At 41.2% G+C, this 20,963-nt stretch overlaps 1 protein-coding gene and 1 non-coding gene across 2 annotated transcripts in view; one reads left to right on the top strand and one right to left on the bottom strand.

Moving 5' to 3' along the window:
* LOC150091828 (5-hydroxytryptamine receptor 2C-like) overlaps positions 1-20,963 on the bottom strand; it is a 100,077-nt gene that overhangs the window by 33,929 nt on the left and 45,185 nt on the right. The window lies entirely within an intron of this gene.
* TRNAP-CGG (transfer RNA proline (anticodon CGG)) lies at positions 12,034-12,105 on the top strand. The gene has a single exon. It is a non-coding gene; the product is annotated as a tRNA-Pro (tRNA).

The raw sequence follows: 20,963 nt of genomic DNA, 5'->3' as shown, positions 1-20,963 counted from the left end.
AAGTATGGGAGAGATGGCAGGATGGAAAGGAGAAAGATAGGTAGCTGGAACAATAGGACAGCAAACAGGGAGAAACAAGGAGAAACCTTGATATTCACGCCTCTAACCCAGCACAGAGTTAAAATAAAAAGCCCATAAATGTTCCTCGCGTCATTGATGGGATTTGAACCCGGGCCTTTTCCACTCGGTGCATAGAGGAAGGAGATTATAGCCAGTATGCAATCGCGCAGGGATTGCTAGAATGGACAGTTAGGTTTTACCATTCAGAGTGCGGTCTAGGGGATTGTAGGGCGACAAAAAAATTCCTATAAATATCACTCATAGCAAACAGGCAGGTGACACAGCCGTCACCTGCCTGTTTCTGTTGGATCAGGACAAAGGAGCGGTTCCTCTCCGCATTTTGTTGCCATTTCCTCATCTACATCTACACGACGTACAGGAAACGTGATTCATCGGAAAAGGCAATTTTTTTCAATTCAATGGTCCAATGAAATCATTCAGGTGCAAACTTTAGGCGTTGTTGGTGGCCGTAAGTGTGGTTTCCTTTACCGAGCGCCTAAACAGGGGCACATATGGAGGAGGAGAATTTGTTGGATCATGGTCTTCGAAACATCACTGGTCATCCCTTTTTTTAGAAAGAAAACTGTGGCATGAGGGTGATGATATGTTGCCTCGTTGAGTATAAAGACTGCAAAGGCTGTTCGACTGTAATAATCTGAAGCCAGAATGGGGAAAACGTTCTCTCAGATTTTTTTAAAAGGTCTTATCTTTGGTGCACGTTTAGATACATAACTGGTTTCTCAAGAGAATCCATCACTAAGGCTTTTAATGACTGGAAAACAAGTGGCTCTTCCACATCTCAAAGGCACAAATGTGGCAGAACAGAAAAAAAAAAAAACTTTAAGAGCCAAGCTATCGTACTCTAAGGAGGACTGTATGGAAAAATAGGACATCTAGTGTGCATGGAATAATATTTAAATTCAAGCCCAGAACTTCGCTATTTCAACCCATACCATACGCAGTGAATTAAAGAAACTGGGTAATGGCAGTCACCTGCTTATTCAGAAGCCACTTGTTTCAGAGGCCACTTGTTTCAGATAAAATCCACTTGCAGTGGTGCCGAGAACGTCGTGATTAGACCGTGGACAATGGAAAAAAGTCATGTGGTCAGACAAATCGCGATACACTTTGATTTGTACTGGTAGTAGGCAGATAGTGTCCCGAAAACCACACGAAGCAATGGAGCTTGCTTGCCTTGTTAAGACAACCCAAGCATCTGGACGTGGTATCATGGAATGAGGAATATTTTGTTGGCAAGAACTGCGTCTGCTGATACCGGTGGAAAGTCGAAAGACATCCAGGGAGTACCTTAATTTTGTATTGGATCTACTCCAGCCTGCAATGTTATAAGTTTATCCCGGTGCTGATGACAATGGATGACAATGCAACGGAGCCGTGGCAGAATCGTGCAAGAATGATTCAGCGAGCATGACACGGATTTCCGCCATTATCTCTGCCCCCCCCCCCATTCATCTGAACTCAATCGTATTGAGAATGTATGAGATATGCTGGAGAGCGAGAGAGAGAGGTTGGTCAACTTTGTCGCATCAATGCGATATTTCGTTGGAAGGATGGAAGGAGAACACTCTCTGCAGCATACATTTGCTGTTATTCCAAACATAGGCTGCCTGATGTTTGGAATAACATCAGGCAGCCTATGTATACATCTAGCGTGTATACATACATTGTGCTGCCACTTTATTAGGTGAACCACTGCTGTGCACACAAATGGTTTGTCCCACAACGTTGCAAGTCACATGACCACACTTGTGGATATAAATGCAGCAGAACTACCTTTCTAGTATCAGTTAAGCGTACAAAGCGTAGCAAGAATGAAGAAAAAGAGTGATCTAGGTATAGGTATAGGTATGTTGAGGGTCTGACGGCTCTGGGGATTTCTCCCATCTCCGCGTATGTTCTTTGTATCGAGTGACAGTACCCTGTCTATGCCAGAGGTTTAAAAATAATGTATGGGTCATGTGGTATGTAGTTTGTTGTGCCCATTGTTCATCCGGCCTGTTGGCCGCCGGGCCCCCAGTGGGACCCGGCGTTACTATACCTAGCGACGGGGACGCCGGCCGGGTGTACCAAGAGACTAATTATACTCTGGCAGGTCCTGCCACTTACTTTCCTGGGATTTCGGTGACGAGGACCTAAAATAAAGGTTGGAGTTATCGCTAAGTTGGAGTTATCGGTTTAAGTAAAATTGCATTTAGAAAGCGCTGCGTGGGGTTTTACGCTGAAAGAACTATTTCTAGAGAGCCTAAAAGGTGGGGCAAAATTTGATGCGATTTAAATTTGGACATGTGGGGCAGTCGCTGTACAAGAGAAAGTGTTGGGAGGGGAAGGTGAAGACTAGGGGGAAGAAATAGGAAGAAGAGGGGTCGGATAGAGAGGTGACCCCCCATTTTCAGTGGGGCATGCCCATGCCCCACCAGAGTGAAAATATGGGGAGGAGAGGAGAAGAGCAAATACCCCCTCCCCGAAAAAAAAACCAAAAAAAAAAACCGCACAAGGGAGTGCAGTTTTGGGTCGATAGTAGGCCATTCAAATCATCCTAAAGTCTTGTCTTTCTGTTGTATGGTGAGTTTTTTGCTTGTGTTTTTTTTTTTTTTTTTTTTTTACTTGTTTGACCTCCTGCATTCTTTCTAGTTGGTTGCCTTTGGTATATTTCTATCATTGTTTTCCTTCTAGAAAATAGATCCTGGGCATATTGACTGAGTGCCTTGTAGTCCTCTTGAGTGTCTAGCAGTCTGGGTTCTTGGTTGTCTGGGATATATTGGATTGACGTTATTAGCTGTAGCCGCAGGTCGTCATACAAATCGCACTCAAACATTAAGTGTCTCCAGGACTCCGGGTTGCCACAGGGACAGTCCGCGTTATTTATGATACTGTACCAAGTTGGTGAAGTTTAGCTTTAAACGGGCCGTGTCCTGTAAGGAGGAAGGTGGTATTTCGACCAGGGTGAAACCACGCTGGCGCCTTAGGGTACAGCTTGGTGACAGTGGGGAGGAATCTTCTGGTCACTGCACCTTTTTCTGTGTTGCTCCATCTCCTCTGCCAAATCTGGATGAGGTGGTCGGTGATTCTTCTCTTCTCATAGTTGCGGTCATTAGTGATGTCAGTGGTGAGGTCATACATCGTAGCCGATGTGTTTCTGGCAAGATGGTAGAGCAGACCACAGCGGGTAGCTTCGAGATCCAGGGGTAGAACTCCTACCAGGACTTGGAGGGCAGCCGTGCTAGTCGTTCTAGTTGCTCTCGACATGGTAAGGAGGATGGTCCTCTGAATGGTTTCGAGGATCCGTTTATTCACTTCTAGTGCCGCCCTTGCGTACCAGACAGGGGAGACAGGGTAGCCATATGTGATGGCAGGGATGAAGAGAGCTTAGTAGTACAAAGACAGGGTAGTACGTCTGAGTCCCCAGTCCCTGCGAGTGACTCTAGCGAGGAGGGCCACGTATCTTCTTATCTTTTGTTTAATATATTCTAGGTGTGGCTTGAAATTTAATTTTCTGTCCAAGATTATTCCTAAGTATTTAATCTGTTCGCACAGCTTAACTGTTTTGTTTTCAATCTTAATTTGTGGTGGTCTCCTTAAGTCTAGCATACCTTTTAGCAGCACCGAATTTGTCTTGTCGGGTGCTAGTTTGAGCAAGTGTAGCTTCGTCCAATCTAGCAGGTTTTGCAGGGCATCATTTGCTTGGATTTCTAAGGAGGATCTGCTGTCAGCCTCGATGGTCAAGATCAAGTCATCTGCATAGGCCTGGGCCTCCACACCACCCAGATCCATGGCGAGGAATTCGTCCAGGACAAAGTTCCACAGGAGCGGCCCCAGGACAGAACCCTGGGGGCAGCCCCTGCGGACTGGGCGACTGAGGCATTTATATGGTGTGGTAACTTGCACTGCTCTATCAGCCAGGTAATCCTTCATGCAATAATAAAGATTCAATGGAAGGTTGGCAGCTCTGAGTCTCGCCAAGACGCTCGGCCACCAGAGGGTGTCGAACGCCCCAGCGAAATCCACTGCGATGACGAGGAAGGAGTGATCTAACGGACTTCGAACGTGGCATGGTAGTAGGGGCAACACGTGCTGGACAAAGCATCTCTGAAACGGCAGCTCTCCTGAACTTTTCACGCACCACAGTTTCAAGGGTGTATCGAGAGTGGTGCAACGAACAGAAAACATCCTCTCAACGGCACTCCTGTGGAAGAAAATCGCTTGTTGATGAGAGAGGTCAGAGGAGGATGGCTAGAATTGTGCAAGTAAACAGACGGGCCACAATGTCGCACATCACGTCAGAATACAACCTTGATGCGCAGAACAAAATACCGCAACGGACCACTAGTTGCACTTTGTCGCGAATGGGCTACAACAGCCGAGGGCCACATCGCGTACCTTTGTTATCAATGAAGAACAAGAGAACACACCTCCTGTGGGCACAGCAACACCAGCACTGGACTATCGAGGATTGGAAAACAGTTGCTTGGTCTGACGAGTCGAAGTTCCTGGTTCACGTTGATTGAAGGCTCAGAATCTGGCGAAACAACACAAATCCATGGACCCGTCATGTCTTACGACTACTGTGCAAGGTGGTGGGGCAGTATTATGGTGTGGGGAATGTTTTCTTGGCACACGTTGGGTCCATTGATATCCACAGATTCACGTCTGAATGCCACATCATACCTAAACATCGTTGCTGACCAAGTGCATCCGTTCATGTTGACAGTTTATCTTCAGTCAGATGGTTACTTCCAGCAGGATAATTAATGCGCTGGTGCACAAAGCCCGATATGGAATGGTTCTAGGAACACGACAATGACTTTTCTTTGCTGCAGTGGCTCGCTCAGTCCTCGAATCTCAATCCTATTGAACATCTTTGGGATGAGCTGGAAAGGGCTGTTCGCTGCAGGCCTACACCTCCGTCGAATCTCAAGGAACTGACAACGTTTTCAGCATCTTGTTCAATGCTACTAGGTGGGTGTACCTAATAAAGTGGCAGCACAGTGTATGTGGCCAATAAAACTCATTTCTAGGCATAGCAAAAGGCAAATGAATAAAAGGTAGAGAGCACAAAAATAAAATAAGTCTCGGGAGAACAAGCGTGAAATGGAAATGAAAAAAGATATGAATATATTACTGATGTACATGTAATTAAAAAAAATTCGATATTTTACATGGGTTCACAAAAAACAACTTTACAAAGTTGTCACGTTTGGCAGACCGAAAAATTACATCGAAAAATGAATAAAGTATTAAGTTAACAATTTTTTTTTTGTACAAAAGTTACAGAACAGCAATCGAATGATTAAAACTCTGTTTTCTATTGCAATACAAGTGAAGTGCATTAAGTTGATTAAAAATATTTTTAACAAAAAAACCACCTAACGTTGAATTAAGGAAGCTGTGAAAAAACATTATAATGTATTTACCAAAGCGGATATAATAAAACTATTCAAAATGACTGATTAAATTATCTTCATAAGATAATTACATCAACTAGCGAAAATTTAATTAGAATTTTTAAAAGGAGGAGGAAATACAATTGGAAAATTACGATATTAATGTAGTCTGAAACATTTTTAAGTATACTGAACATAAAAGCAATAAATCACAAAATGATTTTTCCCTTTAAAACTGGGTGACAGATCAGAGCTGCAGGCAGGATGTTCAGTGTCTACCATTGTAGTTAAAGGGGCTGATTACATTGTCGCGCAACAGCACTACACCACCCGTTAAAATACCCGACCGTTTGCATTTTATAGTGACCTTAACTGCTCCATTGTATCTTTCAGCCAATGGGCAATAACTATGGAATCATAGCCTTATGTTCCCTGGTCCTCCTCAGTTTAATCGAGCAATGCATTAATGTCTGCCACTCTTTTTCAGAGGGTTTCAGTTAGATTCCGTCGAGGATTGCAGGAATTTTTGAAATCCTCTTCAATCGAAGCTGTAGCTAATGGATCTAGGGCAAAGAGAGTAGGGTCCAATACGCCTCCTATTGTTTGGTTGCTAGAAAGTCCCGCACAGCTTAGAATTGTGTTTCGGGTCATTTTCTTGTAATATAAAATTTCTTCCATAAAGTTGAAGTCCAGAAGATACTGCATCCAAGAATGTTTTATAGCCTTCTTTTTTTACAATTCCTTCAATTCTGACGATGTTACTCACTCCAAGAAAACAGAATTCATTTTTTCACTCTTCAATTGTCCAATGTTGATGGCTTTTAGCCCATGCCAACCGTTTAGATTTTCTCGTTTTAATCAGGGTTTTCGGACCTCTACACGCTCATGAACTCCTGGTTCTTTAAGGCGAAGTTTGACAGTGGATATAGAACTGGAGTTCCTCTGTTCCTGTTGAACTCAACTCGAATTTCAGATGCAGTCAGTCGTTGATTGCATTTAGAAATCAGTGTTATGGTTTTACCTTATGCTTCCGTTGTTACACGTGGTCGTCCTGATCGTGGTTTGTCCTATAAACTGCCAGTCTCCTTGAATCATCGAATGGTAGTTTGTACTCCTTTAAACTAGGAGTTTCCTCTGGGAGAGGAAACTAAATATAAGTTACAGCTTTCAATTTATATTATTGCAAAATATTCTATAATCATCTACAATCTTCTATAATATTGAAACAATACTCCCACTTTCTAGAATATTCTAGAATCATCCACAACATTCTACCACATTCAGAAAATTTATGCAATATCCTATCACATTCAAGAATCTTCTACACCTTTCTATTCTCGAGTGTTCTATAAATTTCGTATGAGTTCTATAAATTTCTTATCCTAAGAGATGCCAGTATGTATATACGTATGGCTATCGTGCAGTTATAAATGGCATGCAGACTGTTCACCCTTTGCACTCAATGAATGGCTGTGCCCTGTAACATTTGTACCTGTCCGTGTTGTTCATAGTACATAAACACATTACAAGGGAGATATAACAAAACGTGCTTTAAAAACAAAATTAGCATTAGCATTAGCATTAGCATTAGTAGAGGCATTTGATGCAAGAAAGCAAGCTTATGCAGCATCAGCCAAAAAAAAAAAAAACCCACTTCACCCCTCTGTTCGTTCAAAATACCTGTCCAGCTGAGCCTTAAACTTATTTAGGCTATCAACCTCCACGACAAGGGATGGAAGTCTGTTCCACCAACCAACCACCCGCTGGCTAAAGGCAAATTTCCGCACGTCTATCCTACATCTGTCTTTCCTCAATTTGAATTTATCCCTCTCAGGTGATTATTCTGAGCTAGAGGAAGAATCCCATCAGCATTGAGCATGCTCAAACCATTCAAGGCTTTATACACCTCTATCAGATCACCTCGCTGGTGCCTAGTCTCCAGACACTGTAATTTGCAAAACTTAAGCCTTTATTCGTAAGAGCACCCCTTTGTTCCATTCACTAATCTTGTTGCCCTTCTCTGTACTCGTTCCAGCAGCTCTACATCCTTCTTGAAATGAGGCCTCCAGACCTGTATACAGTACTCTAGGTGTGGCCTGACCATTGCCTTATACAAGGGAATAATCACCTCCTTATCCCTGCTGGAAAAATTCCTGTATATCATTGACAATACTTCATGAGCTACTCTTGCAGCCCGTCTGCACTGCTCAGAGAACTTCATATCTGCCTGCACAACCACCCCCAAGTCCCTTTCATTCTCTACCACTGTCAGTGTAGTACCACAGAGTTGATACGTTGCTCTGGGGTTGCTGTTAATCAGATATCAGATATTTAAGATTTTGAACGGATTATAAATCTTTATCATGGCGTCATCTAGCATTGATGGAAAAACGGCATGCTGTGCCTCACGTGGAGGATTCTACCCGTACGTTGAAGCTAATCACTTTAACACGGACAATGGAGAAATCCTGAAACAATCAGAGACTCCTGTGATAACAGTAGAACAGCTTGGATTCATCGTATCAAACTTGATGAGGTATCGAAAGCATTCCAGAGAAATGCTGGTCCACGTCGACTCAATTGCTTCCCACAGTTGTTGCACATTGTATGTTTGCGGATCTCTGCTTCCAAGGGATCCAACTCATTGAACAAGTGCTTAAATGGATTGAAATCTGGTGACTGGAGAGGCTACCACAGTAGGTTGAATTCACTTTCGTGTTCCTGGAACCAATTGTGTACTTTTCTGGTTTTGTGACGTGGCAGATTATCCTGTTGAAAGAACCCATTCATAGATGGACACACTGCAGTTATGAATGGATGTGCCTGGTCGGAAACAGTTTGCAAATAACTTGTGGCCCCAAAATGTTGACTCAATGGCATGAAGGGGTCAAGGGTTATTGGTATCCGATGGTATTATTGCCACCTGTATTTGGTTATGTAACAAATCTCACGGAAACATCTGCAGGGTTGCTTTTTCGAAAGACTAATACTGGACCAAATACACCTGTATTTGGTTATGTGACAAATCTCACGGAAACATCTGCAGGGTTGCTTTTTCGAAAGACTAATACTGGAGCATTGCCACCAACTAGCAAACCATTCATAGTCACTTAATATTTGGTCTTTTAGTAGAATTCACACATACAGCATTCTTATGCATCTTTTAAGATAATTTATATTGCATGGTACTAATACGAGTTGCTGCTATCACAGGAAGGCTTCAATGCATGAAAATGACAATTTCACCCAATAAAGTGGCCACTTAGTGTATATGACAAATATTTTCGATATTAATGGGAATATAAAAAAGTACTTTGCCATAAGGCTCTTGGAAAAGAGAAAAAAATACGTAATGGCAACATTTAAATTTCGATTTAACTAATATTTAGATTACCCTAATAACGCATCTGAACTTAATGACCTCTTGTTTGACCCTGGTGAACACAGAACTTTGGTGGCTTTTCCTTTTGAGCCCTCCAATTAATTTGAGCCATCTCCCAGCATGACACCAGAATGGTATCTCTAAGATTTGAGCATACAGAACGCTACGCCCACAGAGAATTGTAAGCAGCTTATCAACATGGCGCAACTACGGTGACCTTTCTATTGCTGCAAGCAGCGTCCGAGAGTGTGATTAATTGGTTCCCGAATGGAAAAGATGACCCGGAAGCTTGACACCATCACCATAACGCAGTCCAATACGAACAGCTTGACAGCGGACTACATCCATCTTCATGACACCCTTGCCAGAGTCGAGTGCGGGAAAATGGGACTGTCTATAGCGGTTCATTGAGGTCACGTGTTACTGTCACGTAATGAAGAAACCAATCTGGAATGAGGACAGTGGAAAAGGCAGGTTGCGATGACGAAAACAGCAGCTAATTGTCGATACAAGACAACACAACGAAAACAAGGTCTATGATTTATTATTTAAGGAGATGCAGAGCTACAATTCACCCTTAATTAACACCGGTGAATCGATAGACAGAAAATATATTGCACAACAGAAATATGGTATGATGCATAAAATACACTTAATAGAATAGCCATTGTTCGAACAATCAGAAATGACCTGATTATTTTATGTTCCCTAAAAAGGTCCATAAAAATTCCTCGCGTCCTTAATGGAATTCGAACTCAGACCTTTTCGGCTTGATGTAGGGAGAACGGTGATGATACCAATACCGAGTAACAACTCCATTAAAAATGGCACTCGGTTGATATATCAGTGGTGGAGCCACTATTGAGGAGAGGATAGAGAATTGAAGTTTGAAAGTTGATTCCTCAGGAGGTAGTCGCTTAACTATTTCCTTGGGTGTTGGCGCCGACCGCCAGTTACAAGAGGCATATATTCCACAGCATTGTGAAATGGAACATCCAGGGCTGACTCTTGAAGTAGTAGTACTTTATTCCCATAAACATACAGGCAAATAGATGAGTTTATAGATGTGTGTGTGTGTCTTAAAAGATCGTAAAAGAGGTTCAAGAAGAAGAGAAGTCGGTGGTAGTGTGAGGCGTTGAAGATGTGCTTTTCATGGGATCTGGAATTCAGATATATAAATTGAAACAGAAAGAAATTTGAATCATTGAGTCATCCACATTTTGATGGACTAGATGGCTGTTAGGTATCATGGACATCGTGAGTGTGCTCAATGATTCACCTCTTGTTTGGAGTGGTGTATAATTCCTTCGCAATATACACGTTTACTTTCAGAGAGAAGATTAGGCCTTCAGAAATGATAAGGAGGAAAATCCAAGGACTTAACAGCCTCCATGGATGCTTCAGCGTAAGGATCTGAGAGATTGGTGGTCAGGTCACTTGTGTTTGTTCCACGTAGAAGACAATATCCATTCATCTTTGATATGATTTCATATTTATGAAACTATCGAGCATAACCAAACTATGATATTATTCGCGATCTTGGTAAACACAGTGGTTATGATCACCATTGTTCCACAATATGAAAATCAGCCCTTGGACATACACTTGGACATACACTTATACAGGCATACTCAGTGATCACCTACCGAATACAGTCTTGGACCACCGATTGCACGGATAGCAGCCGCTATTCAATTGGGCATTGACTCCAATAGACGTCTGAAGACGTCCGTAGGAATTTGCAGCCATACTGGGTGCAAAGCTTTCCAAGGAGTCGGAATATATGATGGTTGCGTGCCCATACGCCTCACTTTCCATTTCATAACATCCCACAGGTGCTCAACTGGAGTGAAGTGAAGCGAATTTGGAGGCCGATGGGTGATATCTTCACTGTGTTCCTCGAACCACTCGTGCACAGTGCAAGCCCGATGACACCACGAATTATCGTCTTGGAAAATCCCGTTTCTGTCCTGAAAAAAATACAACATGGCAAGGACCACGTGGTTTCCTAAGAGATGCCAGTATGTATATACGTACATCTCGGCGATGAAATGCATTTCATGGCCTTCTCCAAATTTACTCAAAAAGTATTTGAGACTTCGAGAACCGACCATGCTATGAACACCCAAACTGTGGCATCCTATACTTAGAAAATATGTTAATAATAATAATAAATTTTCTGTTTATACTCAGGGACGAACACACAATCAGAGTTCACAAGATACAGAGAAACAGCACCGTATTTAGCAGTCACGGGCTTGAACCCCGGTCACTCAAAGCCCGTGTACTTAAGCACTCTCGTGCGATTTACTAAGGAAATTATATCAGCGAATAGCTGAGAGTGACTACGAGCATGCTCTCCTCGATCTATAGGACTGATCATGGTCATGGTTCTGCTTTTATAATGGCAAGTTCCAAACTGCTTCCACCTTGCCAAGACAACACTGCGTGACCCATTAAGCCAACGTGACACCTCCGCCTGCGACTGCCCAGCTTCAAGTCGTCCAACTGCCCGCCATCATAATGAATCATCTAAACGACGTTGACTTGCCATCCTGAGTACTGGAGATGGCTGCCCAACTGAGCAAGCCAATAAAAAAAAACGGGAATGAAGTGATGTGGTCGTAACCCCTATTTTAACTGGGATGAATAATTTGCATAACGTGCCTCTCTGTAAGGTGGTAGATCGATTTCTATTGGATACTGGGAATTTGCATGCAGGATGCCTATTATATCAAATATTTGCCTTCTGGGACACTGTCCACAATAAAATATTCACGAAAAACACTTAGTTCTGTTAATTTTGTCGAGCAGTGTAGTAAAGATCCATTTACTTAGGATTCCATCAATGAAAAACGTGCATTTCATATTTCTTATGAATAAATAATTAAAAATTTATTGTTTTTTATTTAACAACTCCTGTACACTTAGGTGAAAGGTCCAAGGCGTGTTTGCCCTTAGAGGGGGAAGGGAAACTTCTTGTATGTAAAAAAGAACGGGTTTGTGCCGACCCTAGAAATCGAAGACGTCTCGTAGCCCTATTTTAGGCTGTAACCTCTCCAGCGATAATAACATTAACATAGGGAACCCCAAAATACAATCTCTTTGAAATATTCCAAGACCCTTTCAATGATAGTATACGGCGTTCAAATAATTAATAGCCCTCACTTTTAATCAACTAAAGAAGGGGGCTCGTTGGTCTAGGGGTATGATTCTCGCTTCGGGTGTGAGAGGTCCCGGGTTCAAGTCCCGGACGAGCCCGCGATCGCAGTTTTATTTTTTCACCTCTCGAGTTTCTATAAAGATGGGACGGAAAAAATTTCAGAGTATCCTGGAAACGCCAGAGATATCTGTCACTGGGAGATACTCAGTTTATAAGGGTTTTATCTTATGGAATCCCAAACAAATTTGATTGGTGGTTGTCTTGTCAGTAATTTGGGAGATCTTTCCTGGAGTTAGGGTGGACCAAAGATGGTCACAGACGTCATTGCAAAATATTGACATTGGAACTGTGGGCGTTAACATTTTGCTGATGATATGGACGCAGGAAGGGTGGTTAACGACCAGAACCAGGCCATATTGCTTCGAAAAGACTCTGATCAGTTGCAGATATGGTCTGAAACAAGACAACTGAAGTTTAATACCTCTAAATGTAGGGGTCGCATTTGGGAAACAGAAATCCAGGAGTTATATGTTAATTGCAAGAAGACTCCTACTTGAACTGTATTACACGTAAAACCCATGCTACTCAACATTTCTTAATGATGATATAATGAATAGTATGCGTGATTGATTTGCTATTCTCAGCAAAAGTGGCATCATCCAAATGCATCTCAATATTAGCACTAACATGACTGTCCCTAAAGAATTTTAATCTGATAGGACCTCGCGTTTCCGTCCACCGAGGCGGTGGACGCATACGCGAGGTCCCATCAGATCAAAAAGACCAACAGATCAACATAATCCGACACTAAGTATAGAAACTGTATATAAAACATGAGTGGGTTGTTTTATGTTTGTTAGAGTCATGAGTGAAGGTGTGTTGTTTCAGGCCACATTGCCATCAGGGAACAGCCAACAGCAGGACAGCTGCTGTCTGGTGCCCGATCCTTGCCAAAGAGGAGGTGGGCCAGGTTCTACTGTCTGCGCTATCGATGTGCTAAAATCCCGCATCCTCTAGAAGTAGGGGATACCAGAGATGCTAGTAAACATCACCAGTGAGACTTTGGTCCATACGCACATGGGGTCCTAGTCCTTGCCAGAAAAAATGCACCATATTAAGCAGACACCGCCACCTGCCTGGATAGTGAGCGCCATTCACGATGGATCTAAGTATGGACTCGTGTTGCTTGCGCCATACACAAAGGCATCCTTCGGCGTGTTGCACCAGGCACTCATCCGACCAGCACACTCCTTTCCAGTCCTGCAGAGACCAGCATGTTGTCGACGATGATCAGCGGTGAGAAGAGGGTGGCTCTTGGGTTGTCTGCTGTGGAACCGCATACATCTGAGTGTGCGGCGCATCGTCATTTGTGATATTGCATTGCGATGTCAACTGTTGTACAATGACCTGCCGTTTAGCCCGCACAACTTACTGTCCTCTTCGCTCACCACCAATATCCATCTTGCATAATCCTTTGTAGTTCTATCGACAGGAGGTGGTTTGACCCGTTCAACACCATTCTTTTGAACACCTTAACCACAGTGGGCTGCCAGCAACCGAGAAGACGTGCCATTTCTGATACGGAAGCACCCGGCGCACGAGTTCCCACAATCGTGGCATTTTGAAACTCCACGATATCTTTACTACGTTCCATAACTGCTACTTTATCACTTTGACTTGCACGACCAGATGCAAATTACCACAGCTGTAGCGTACCAAGCTGTTCGGCTTTTTATAATGCGAGCTATGCGGCATAGTCCACTATGAATGGGGTGGACACAATCAGTGACTGCTGAATCAGTGACTCACAGAGGAATAGTCTTAGACTCTTCACAATGGATATAATCAATTTGCTCCCTACACCGCGTAAAAATGCCAGAGTCGAATCCTATCAATGATGCAAAGAATTTTTATGGGATTTTTTCACAAAGTGGATGAGTTTTTTGGTATCTGGTGAGGGTTGCATTGCTGTTTTTTCTTCAAGAAACTCAGGTTTTTTTATCCGGAAAACAGACAAATGGTCCACAGAATAAACGCGATTTATAGACACAATATAGTGGTGCCTCACAATCCTAATTGCTTTGGTGCTTAACACATAACCATAGATACTATCGAACTATATGAAACAATTCGGACATAAGAAGAATGACTATTACAGAAGAAACAGATTCTACACCAGAAAAAGTTATAAAAATTCTAGCATCAAAATTAGAAAGTTAATATTTATTTAAGATTTATAAATTGCTATTGCTTAGATTTTTTGGATGATGGAGAAAGAAAGCGTGATAATGCTATCAGGTCCAAAATCAGTTCTACAGACTAGAATAAAGAACTCCATTTGTGTCTAGTACCGGCTGTCAGAAAGGAAACGAATCAATGATCTGTCCATTAAGGATTTTCGCTATAAAAAGCAAACCATAATGAAACCACCTGTCTAATAACGTTCTATATTTAAATTTATGAGAGAATGTAGTCTATGATACATCATTTATGGAAAATTGGTGGCGTTATTCAGGAACTAGGCCAACTATTTGGGCTTGCGTGTTCCTCGAATGTCTGCCCGTATGTACATTGTGCGTAGTCTTTTGTGCTGGAAGAAAATCCAAAAAAAAAAAAAAAAAAAAACCGGAGACTATAAAAGTTCTTCCCATTTCGAAGAATGATCATCTTTAATATTGGAAGGTGAGAGAGATAATGAACTTTAATATGGACGTTATTTTTTATAACTTAGTAGTAGTAGGGTTTTAGGAGCATCAGCAACTATGGCCATATTGCTATTTATGTACTGTCTGTAAATTGCGTGTGTTCTATATTCGATTTTCTCTTTGCTGGACGAAAAAACTATGCTACCCTCGCCTGAGACCGACTAACTCGGCTACGTTGTGAAAAAAATAAATAAAAATTCCTAACGTCATCGATGGGACTGGAACTCTTGTCTTTTCCACCCAGTGTGGAGAGAACAGCGATTCTACCAACTGTACTACCCATAGGCTATATCATAACGCAACAATATCGTACACTGGTGTGCAAAACTTAAGGACCAACCCTATTTCTAAAGGTTACAACCATAATCTTTACTTAAGGTACTCTTTATTAATGAGAGCAGATTCGGTCTCAGAAGCGATTCTGGACGTCAGCTAATCTGGCGAGAGGTTGGCACACGGTATCACCCCACAAACATCACTGAAAGGGATCGATATGGCGGTCGAGGTATTCTCGTGTGGAAGGGCGTTACCGTGGATGGACGTACACAACTCCAAATACTGGAAGGCGGTACTGTATCCGATGCACGCCACTCTACTGAGGTAATTCTTCCCCATGTGCGTCTGTTCCGAGGTGCCATTGGCCCCGAGTTCGTGTTTATGGATGATAACGCCACACCCCATCGCACTGCAGCTGTTGATATTCTTCTGGAAAGTGAGGACATTGTTCATATGGATTGGCCTGCCCGTTCCATCGATCTAAATCCCATCGAACACATATGGGACGCTCTGGGAAGACGCCTAGCGGCACGTCCACACCCACCAGAACATGTTCACCAGCTGAAGATGGTGCTGACAGAGGAATGGACGATGTTACCGCAAGAACTTATCAACAACTATTCTAAGTATGGACAGGCAGTGCAAAACCTGCATCGACATTAGGGGTAGCCATATCTCCTACTGAGGACCACCTCTTCCCTTTGTTCCATCTTTGGCAGTGATGCATCTGTATCATGGCAGCCAGTGCTGTGTTGCCATTTTTGAATTAAGTCACTCTGTACCGTTTTGTTTCCGTTGTTGTTTAGTTCATCAATTCCGTACTTACGAGGTTCCTTTGGTATGCTTTTCCCATATCCAGGCCACTCCTATGAGAAGTTACAGATGAAAACTTGACTGGTCCTTAAATTTTGCATACCAGTGTATTATGAGTAAAGCATCATTTATGAAATATGTAAATTGGCTCATGCTTATCTGAAAACACGAGTGGGAGGTCAAAAAGATTTATATGCACCAAGAACTAGTTATGATATACACATGATTTTTTTTGTTTGATACCTTGAAATCTCTATAGCAACCACACAAAGTTTGGTTTCGATCGGAGAATTAACTTTTTCTTTGCAAGGCCGAATGAAGTGGTCACAATGGAGAAAGTGAAATAGGGATCAGTGATTCGGTTCCTCTTTCTGCAAGGGAACAATCCATGAAGAAATGGTCGCTGTTTATGGAGAAAACTCCCTAGCTTACAGTGGTGCCGCAAATTTGTATAAACAATTCAAATGCAGAAGAATCTCAGTTCATGGCGAAGAAAGCCCAGGACCCAGCAACAGCTGTAACGGAAGTGTTGGAAAAACTAAGGCATTAATCCTAGAAGATCGCCGTATTAGCGCCAAAGACTTAGTTGCAGAGCTACAAATTAGTGTAGGGTCTGTGGCGAATAATATCCAACATCATCCATCAACAGTTGCATATGAGTAAAGTGTCTCTTAGATGTGTTCGCAGACTTCTTACCCCTTACCAGAAGAAGGAAAGGGCACAATATGCATATGAAATGCCGTTGTGCCATGAAAAACTGAAATATCGCTCATCCTGCTTATTCCCCCGACCTTGCACCCTCAGTTTTCTTCCTCTTTCCTGTCCTTTTTTCGTGGAAAACTCTTTGCTGCTGATGAAGAGGTGATTTCTGCTGCCCAGTCGTGGTTTGAAGGACACTCAGAAGACTTCTACAAAACTGATCTGCTTGGATTTTTTCAGACCAAATCTGGACGAAGTTGGTGAAGAGTATGCAGAGGGAGATTCCACTAGGACATACCAAGGAAGGTGGAGTGATGCTATGATGGGTGACTACATATTGTATGGAAATGCGGAAAAATCTGTCATTTTGTCTGGTGACTATGTTGAAAAAGTGTAATGCATGGTGCTTGTTTCAACTTTTTACCCCAACTACTTGGTGAATACAAATCTTTTGATTTTTAGTTTCGTATCAATTTCAAACATCACCTTAGCCGGATAGTAGAGGTGTAGTTGAGTGAAGCGGGATTTACAGGGGAAAACATATAATCTTTCCATCTATTGTAAATTTAGTATCGGACTGTCTAAAATCAAGAATTTTAGACAGATGGTGGTGCTTATAATGTGCATAGCTGCTATCTTGAAACAAGGTAAAGGATTAAAATAAAATTCCCTCAAGAATAGGTAGGCCTCTTAGGACTTACATGTACTGTAAATTTTTAGTGGGTGATACATAAGTTTTAAAGCTAGCAATTCCGAATAAAAACATCCACATCAGGGTAGCCTAATATCTTCCACCCATATTTACTATGGATTGTACACAAATTACTAAAGACATAAACGCGTAGATATGATCTCATAAGCTTGTGCTACATTATTAAAACGCTGGCCAAAAAGAAGCAAGATATGCAAGAGAGTACTTGCAGAATGGTTAATATCCGCGCATATGGCAGGCAATTGACGTTGCTGGCATGGGAATTGAATGATGGAAGAAAGCAAGCAGCATAAAGTTGCGTAATTGGTGGCAACACCTATTTATGATGCACAGCTATACACTAACTTTATGGAGCTTTGTAATGGTCTCTTCAATGGGTTTCACGATGTCGAAAGGTAAGCAGCACCTCCCAAGTCAGTGATCAGAATCCTAGCTGTTCTACAGAGAATAGGGTGTTGTGATGGAAAGAGAACTTCTGAAAATTGGATACATTAAAAAGAAACAAACGAAACTCAAGTTTGATGTGTTTTAATAAATAAATAAATTTGCTTTAGACCTCTCTCTTTATTTTATAAAACTACATATAACCTTGAAACTCATGCAACAGAGTCGTTCTCCATGTCTTAAAAGGAAGATTAATCTTCAAAAGGATTTATAATTTGAATATCAAAAGCCCATCTACGAAAAAAAATCTATATGGTGCTCGTTGACCTCAATGCATCTGTATATACTCTCAAGCTGTCAATATCTTTTATCTTTCGAAGTAAAAGTGAAATTTGCCTCTCCAACTCTTTTACTCATTGTAACACTCCCGGATATGGATTGCAAGCAATTTTTATGGGTCTTTTTCACAACGTGGCTGAGTTAATCGGTCTCAAGAGACGGCGGCATGGTTTTGTTCTCCAAAAAACTCGGGAACCTTGCAGGAACCCACCATCAGAGCAAATTTGGCTGTACCAAAGACAGAAAATTGTTCCAATTAACCATAACGCACAAATAGTGTCGAATTTTCTTTTTGTAATTTTTAAAAGATTCATTTATTCCGATAAGTTCATCTCCTATTGTCTGGATAATCGGAATTCTAGGATATATATGTTTCTTTTTTGTTTGTTTATGAAAAAAACAAGACCAATGATCAAATACGAAAATAAAAGTTTGTTTTGTTTTGATGGGCAACAGCAGAGAAGCAGCTTGCTGTTTCTTCTAAGCAGACAGTTTATTTGTGAGCGAACTCGGCTTATTAAGTTCCAAGAAGAAACTCCAGAGAAAACACGTTCTGTTTTCTGTAAATTCAGTACAATAAAAGGATTTAAAGTATTTGTAGAACAAGCGACAAATGAATCTTGTCACGTGACTAAATTTCACAACCATCCAACGTTTATTCAATGAAAAAAGAAATCAAGGATTCTTAGCAGACAGAGGCGGTTTTAGATTTTAATTTGTACTTCGATATTTTAGATAACACAAACTGTTGTTTTTTGTTTAAAGACAACCGAGGTTGGATTGCTAGAAGATTAAGAAACTAAACATCTTCAGAAGTCAGACTTCGCGGTTGGGGTCCGTAATTAAGTTAATATACAATGGACGAATTGTCATTAACTGGTGTAGCAGTCTCTTTTAATCTCTGCTGGCGACCTAAACTCAAATGGAAATGGCAAAAGTTGAAAAATATAGACGCTTGCAGAAAGCAGATGGAGTCATCAATCTTTGAGGCTGTAGGATAATAATCCAGCCTTTGTCCTGCAAGCGGTATTTGCTTTATTTTGGTATTATATTTAAAAAAAACGCAAGATTACTGTTTAAAGGAAGACAAGAGGTTTCTTAAGGATTAAAGTTTAAATAAATAAATTTCCACAGAAAGTTCTGGGAAACATCATCTAAAACTCAATTCGGTAGGCCAAGGAAAAAGATGGATAAGATGTTCCTGGGAACATAAACATAATGTTCTTGCCCTCTTGAGCAGCACAGTGGTATAATCGCTGTCCTCTCCCACACCGGGTGGGGAATACTGAGTTCGAAACTCATCAATCACCCGAGGAACTGTCAATGGTTTTTTCACAAAGTGGCTGAGTTAGTCAGTCTCAGGGAAGGGTTGCATAGTCTTTTCTCCCAGAAACTCAGATTTTTGCACATGCAATTTGTTTTTTTTTCACAACGTTGGTGTGTCAGTCGGTATGAGGCGAAGATTTTCCTCACGAAACTTTTACTGGACGAAAAACCCGAGGTTTTCTTTTCGTCCAATAAACAGCAAATCGACCACAGAACATTAAATTTACAGACAATATATACGGAGCAATATGGTCCAAGTCGATGATTCCATCTAACCTCTATAACAACCAACTAGCGCCTAAAATCCTGCAACGATCAACCAACTTAATGTTCTTCAACGCCATGGTGTTGCCTGAGAACAGAAACATCCCATTGTACAACTTGAAACATAAGGTAAAGTGTGTTTCCATTCAGTTCCACGTAATGCAAGAGGTCCCGTAATTAGATGGTTCATCATGGAGATTTTCAAACATCCAGTGGTCCAGAATGCAAAGATTTATTATCATTATTTTGTTTCTCCATGGTACGTTCAGCTTATCTTTAAGCATTGAGATTGTAAAAAGAATATGTGCAATTATGTTAAGCTATCTAAGGTCTCAATGTTCTAATCCTAGAAGCTATCTCTGGTGAACGGGCCCTATATGGAAAAAAAAAAGATTTTGTTTACCGTCTACGACAAAAGACATGCTTTGACTGTAATCTGAAATAAATAAAGAAAAACCATAAGAAACTATATATCTCGAAATAAGACATGTCCTGGATAAGGATAAAAACAAAAAAATAAGACACATGAAGAGACTGATATTTCTTATGAAAACATCAAAAATAAATTGGACACATTCTATTAAAAAATCTTTCCCCCATATAGAATGTCAGCAATGATCAAATGCCAATAAGTTAGCTTTTCAAAAGACAGGAGTTTGCTACTAATCTAGTTCCTCAATATGATATGACCTCATGTGACCTGTAATAAATGGCGAAAGTAGAGTCGAAGGAACGCTAAGATAAGACACTGATGAAGCACAGCTTTTGATACCAGTTATCACAATGGAAGTTGAGAAGCTGAGCATCATAGGATTAAAAACGAGTTGGTCAGGGAAAGAAAACGCCTACCTGATTTATAGAGTAAAAACGTATTCCACACAAAAAAAGATTTTCCATCAAGCTATCCAATGATAAGATACTTCCTCAAAGTTATTTTAGAAAACTTTGAAATTTTTTCAAAGAACCAAAAACAGATGACGTCAATTATTCCAAAGTAAAGTGTAGATTCATCGCAGTTTCTAAGTGTCCATCTAGAAAAAAAAGGCATTAATTATTCCTAATAAGCCTCAGAGATTGATCCAACCTTGCAAAGTCTAAAAAAAACACCCTCGTAGTCCATTAATCTAGATAAAAGACCCCTTTAAACTTTATTTATTTCCAAGAGAGCTTGGACAGCATAACGACTTTTGTTTTTTCGAAGAATATTTTTAAAAGAACTTCTTTTTCACTATATTTCTTTCAGTCTTCGCATATTTATTATAAAATAGCTTTTGATACCGTTCAATGAGTCATGGGACTTGTCAGAAAACTATACTAGGTTAATATGGATACATGTTTGAATTTGCATTTCATTCGCAAGTCCAATTGTAGGTCCAAATGTATGGAATATCGCCATCGTGGGTAGCACAGTTGGTAGAATCGCCGTCTTCCCCCACAC

Source organism: Mastigoproctus giganteus, chromosome 1, assembly GCF_048544385.1.
Source record: "Mastigoproctus giganteus isolate SK-2022 chromosome 1, ASM4854438v1, whole genome shotgun sequence".
NCBI lineage: Eukaryota > Metazoa > Arthropoda > Arachnida > Uropygi > Thelyphonidae > Mastigoproctus > Mastigoproctus giganteus.
Note: the sequence above shows the minus strand (reverse complement) of the source record. Positions and strands in the feature narration are given on the sequence as shown.